Below are 4,844 nucleotides of genomic sequence, written 5' to 3'. Positions count from 1 at the left end.
CCAATCCTCAAAAAAGGAGACCCCACAATCTGCGCCAACTACCGTGGGATAAGCCTCCTCAATATCGCATATAAGGTTCTATCGAGCGTATTGTGTGAAGGATTAAAGCCCACCGTCAACAAACTGATTGGACCTTATCAGTGTGGCTTCAGACCTGGAAAATCAACAACCGACCAGATATTCATCATGCGCCAAATCTTGGAAAAGACTCGTGAAAGGAGAATCGACACTCACCACCTCTTTGTCGATTTCAAAGGTGCTTTCATCAGCACGAAAAGGAGTTGTCTTTATGCCGCGATATCTGAATTTAGTATCCCCGCAAAACTTATATGATTATGTAAACTGACGTTGAGCAGCACCAAGAGCTCCGTCAAGATCGGGAAGGACCTCTTCGAGCCGTTCGATACCAAACGGAGTTTTAGACAAGGCCTAGGCCTCCCTATCATGCGACTTCTTCAATCTGCTGCTGGAGAAAATAGTTCGAGCTGCAGAACTAAATATAGAGGGTACCATCTTATATAAGAGTGTACAGTTGCTGACGTATGCCGATGTCATTGATATCATCGACCTCAACACACGCACCGTTAGTTCTGCTTTTCCCAGACTGGACAAGGAAGCAAAGCAGATGGTTCTGGCAGTGAACGAGGGCAAGAGGAAATATCTCCTGTCATCAAACGAACAGTCGTCGCACTCGCGACTTGGCACTCACGTCACTGTTAACAGTCATAACTTGGAAGTTGTAAATAGTTTCGTATATTTGGGAACCAGCATAAACGCCACCAACAATGTTAGCCTGGAAATCCAAGGTAGTATAACTTTTGCCAACAGGTGCTACTTCGGACTGAGTAAGAAATTGGGAAGTAAAGTGCTCTCTCGATGAACAAAAACCAAACTCTATAAGTCACTCATATTTCCCATCCTTCTAAATGGTGCAGAGGCTTGAACGATGACAACAACTGATGAGTTGACGTTGCGAGTTTTCGAGAGAAATGTTCTGCGAAAGATTTACGGACCTTTGCGCGTTGGCCACGGCGAATATCGCATTCGAAGGAACGAAGAGCTGTATGAGATATACGACGACATTGATATGGTTCAGCGTATTTAAGGACAGCGGCTACGCTGGCTAGATCATGTTGTGCGGATGGACGTAAACACTCCAGCTCTGTTAGTATTCGACGCAGTATCCGCCGGAGGAAGCAGGGGAAGACAAAGACCTCCATTTCGTTGAAAGGACCAAGTGGAGAAGGACCTGGCTACGCTTGGAATATCCAATTGGCACCATGTAGCGAAAAGCAGTGTCTAGGTAATTTAGCAAGACGAAGAACATATAATTATGAGAACATAAGTATTCAAATTTTAATAAAGTTTGTTCAAACAATGTTTTATGGGATCATTAAAATCGTCATAATAATCAGAATTCAATCGAATGTTATGGTTTTTTTTCGGGTATTTTAAAAAACTTTTTCAAAAATGACGAAATTTACAAAATTCTTCCCATTTTTAATTTATTGAATACTTTCCAAACAATATTTTCTTAAACATATATTTGTATATATTTAACACAGAACTGAAAGTACAATATTCGTCATCTGAGGAATCCATATTTTCTCTTTCATTTTTAGCAAAATACAGTTGGATGGCTCATGAGATCTATTGCGGTGGAAGGTCCGGCATTTGAAGGCGGAATACATAAGGCCAATGACTGGGTCGCGTCAACTGGTGCAGGACTTCAGAGAAGACTGATGGTAGGACCATCGAAGGTTAGTATAATAGTGATATTGCAAATTTATTGTAGATCAATAATTGCAGCAAAAATAGCTAAAATGTGTCCCAAGTACAACTAACTGGGACATGCAACCGTTACTGGTTACTGGAAGTAAAATTTTTACAAAACAAAAATGCATATGCTGTGTCATCAAATGCCGCACCTCGTCCTATCAATATTATTCCAACGATCAATTCGGTCACCGAAATATTTCATTGGACAATTTTCGGCTATACAAGCGGAGAAAATTGCCATGGAAGCGAAGAAACTTGAATTTTAAAAATGTAAATTTGAAGAAGAGAAGAAAATTAAAGAAAACAATTAGATATAGAATTAAAAAAATATAAATATAATTAAAAAAAATTAGAAACAGATGAAAAATATAAATTGTTAGATTTAGAAGTGAAAGGAAGATTGTCTAAGTATGAAATTGATAAAAAATAAAAAGTAATTAAATATACTAAAAAACATTTGTATTTATATAAGGCAGTTAGCTTACTTGTTTAGGTTCCTTAAGTATGATCTTATATAAATAGTTATATCAAAAATAGAGTTGGTATACCTAATACCACTATGTATAATATACATATAAGGGGGCTGCTATATATATTTCTGGCCTAACAATGAAAATAGGTTTTACGTTTTATAGGTTTCCAGATTCTAAAAAGGTTGTAGTCAATTAAAAAAAAGTATAACATACTTGTATTGCGTTTCATTGATCATCAAGCATTATTATATATAATACAAAGATTTGCGCTTTGCTTCTGGCTCAGTTATTCGCCGACCATTTTCATGTGGTAAAGAATTCATCCCTTGGAATATGTCAAATTACTTCTTTCGTTCTGAATATGTATTCTTAATTCTTTGAGGTCCATTTGTTTTGAATTCGATCAAAATGGCGTGATAATCAGCAATGGATAAATAAAATCCCCTTCTAGTCATTGAGAAGAAGAAAAATGTGAATCTTCCTTAGTGAAGAGAGCACTAATATGAAACATGTGAGCGTCATGTACACTATGGAAGTGTCCCGCTGCTACATGCCGAATCCTAAACTGTTAACCGCATAAAACTTGTGCCTTTATGGAATAGATTCGGCTTTTTGAAAAATAAGCTGAATGGTTAACAATCCTTGCTTCTGCAATTCGGTCTGTAATCGTAACTAGCGAACTCACCTTTTGTTTCCGAAACTCACTTGATGGTTTTGTTATAAAAGAAATAACGCACAGCACAAGGCTTTTTTTGAATTGTAAATTGTTTTTTTATTCTATTTTATTTCGGAATATTTTCAAAACGTTATATACTGATCGAATACCGAACTCGGCGGCGGAATCAACGTACGATGATGGACGTGGAAGCGAAAAAAGGGGGAAAAAAGGATGCTGCGAAAGCTTATGCGCAAGTGCTTGGAGGGTCGACTCATACGGAAGCAAAAAGCGAAGTGAAGTGCGGCTGGAATGGTCCGTCCCTGTTTTTTGAAAGTTATTGTGTTCTAGTTGGTAGTGTGGTGTTATGTTTGGGTGTATTGGGGAGATGTGGAAGGTGAGTGGTGAGTGAGGTGTGCTGTTTGTTTATGATGATTTTGTCTGCCAATGTGGGGTGTTGAAATGTGATGTAGCTGTGTTTCATGACGGTGTAGACTGAGAGTCATTTAGACATCCCGGCCCCCGTGGGCAAATTATTAGCCTAGTAATCTTTGCAATTATAGCAATGTGGCCACCACGCTACTGAGCCCAGTGGGTTGGCGAGACCGCGGCCTAGGTTGACGCCGCCGCGTAGAGGTATCATGTTGTGGCACCGAATACGTGTTCGGGATTCTGGTGGTGGCTCAGCTCTTCGTGGTCGTGCAGCACGGTTTGCCTGCGGTCGTCGGGTCGTAGCACGACTGGAGGAGGCAAGTAATTGTCTGCCGTCTCGATGAAGGAGTGTGTGATGCGTCCGCATGCATATTTGGCACGTATATCCGGACTTACACTCCGATATGGAGTAGGTAATAGTTGCCAGACAATTTAGGCAGTGGCCATGTGCCTGGACAATCTGCTGGCGGAACGGAGGCAACATTCTCTTAAATATGTGGCAACCTGTGGGGGCAGCGGCAAAGCGGGCATCGGAGGCGCTGCGGTTCTGGTGGCACCGGCGTCGGATTTGCCCGTGTTGGTTGCGTTGTGGCCGTGGAATTTCGAGGGGCTGGTGTAGGCCCCGTTCGTGGCACGTGAATGGTCGACCGAACGGCTGGCGTTGATGCTGGCGGCATATCCCCATTGATCTGTTATATTATTTGAGTTATATGTTTGTGGTAGATAAGGATATGATAGTTGGTGCTACATTAGGTGGCACTGGTGGGTAGTCATGTGGATCACCCATTTATTATTACTTTTGCGATTCATTAATTATTATTCGTGGTTCGGTTTGCGGGTTATATTGATTTATCGTTTATTGTTTACGGTTTACGTGTCGGTTTTATCGGCTGTGGGGAAAAAAGCATAGTTTAACGAGCGGCCGAATTAGTGTTCCGTTTTGCGTACGAAGATCAACAACGTGAATGTGGCCATCGGAGTCGTGGTAAAGCTTCTCTATGCAGCCAAGCCTCCGGTGTGAGGGCTGTAAAGTCTGATGGATCTTGCGAGAGGGCAGCGAGAGGCCGTGAGTTGAGAACGGCTTCAATTCTGGTTAACAATGTCGTAAATTCTTCATTATTAAATTTATAAGTGTCAGCTAGCTTCTTGAAATGTGACTTGAAGCTTTTTACGGCTGATTCCCATAAACCACCCATATGTGGAGTGCTTGGGGGAATAAACTGCCAATTGATACCTTGAGAAGCATATTTTTGTACAATGTCAGGTGAGACTTGTTTCATAAAATCCACATATTGTTTTTCTGTGGCTCTTTGAGCTCCGATAAATGTTTTACCATTATCGCTCATGATTTTGGATGGAAATCCACGTCGCCCGACGAAGCGAGCAAATGCCGCGAAGAAAGCCTTCTTTGTCAGATTGGTACAGAGCTCAAGGTGTACTGCTTTTGTCGTAAAACAGACAAAGACAGCCACCGAGCCTTTCATGAGGGTGGGAGATCTTAGCAT

The 4,844-nt window shown here is 41.2% G+C and overlaps 1 long non-coding RNA gene across 1 annotated transcript; it reads left to right on the top strand.

Annotated features, from left to right (window-relative positions):
* Positions 1-1,141: 1,141 nt before the first annotated feature.
* Positions 1,142-2,078, top strand: LOC108971707. Its single transcript, XR_001993569.1, has 3 exons — positions 1,142-1,303; positions 1,623-1,760; positions 1,819-2,078. It is a non-coding gene; the product is annotated as an uncharacterized LOC108971707 (long non-coding RNA).
* The last annotated feature ends 2,766 nt before the right edge of the window (positions 2,079-4,844 follow it).

Source organism: Bactrocera latifrons, unplaced genomic scaffold (assembly GCF_001853355.1).
Source record: "Bactrocera latifrons isolate USDA-ARS-PBARC rearing strain unplaced genomic scaffold, ASM185335v1 scaffold_355, whole genome shotgun sequence".
In the NCBI taxonomy this organism is placed as follows: domain Eukaryota; kingdom Metazoa; phylum Arthropoda; class Insecta; order Diptera; family Tephritidae; genus Bactrocera; species Bactrocera latifrons.
Note: the sequence above shows the minus strand (reverse complement) of the source record. Positions and strands in the feature narration are given on the sequence as shown.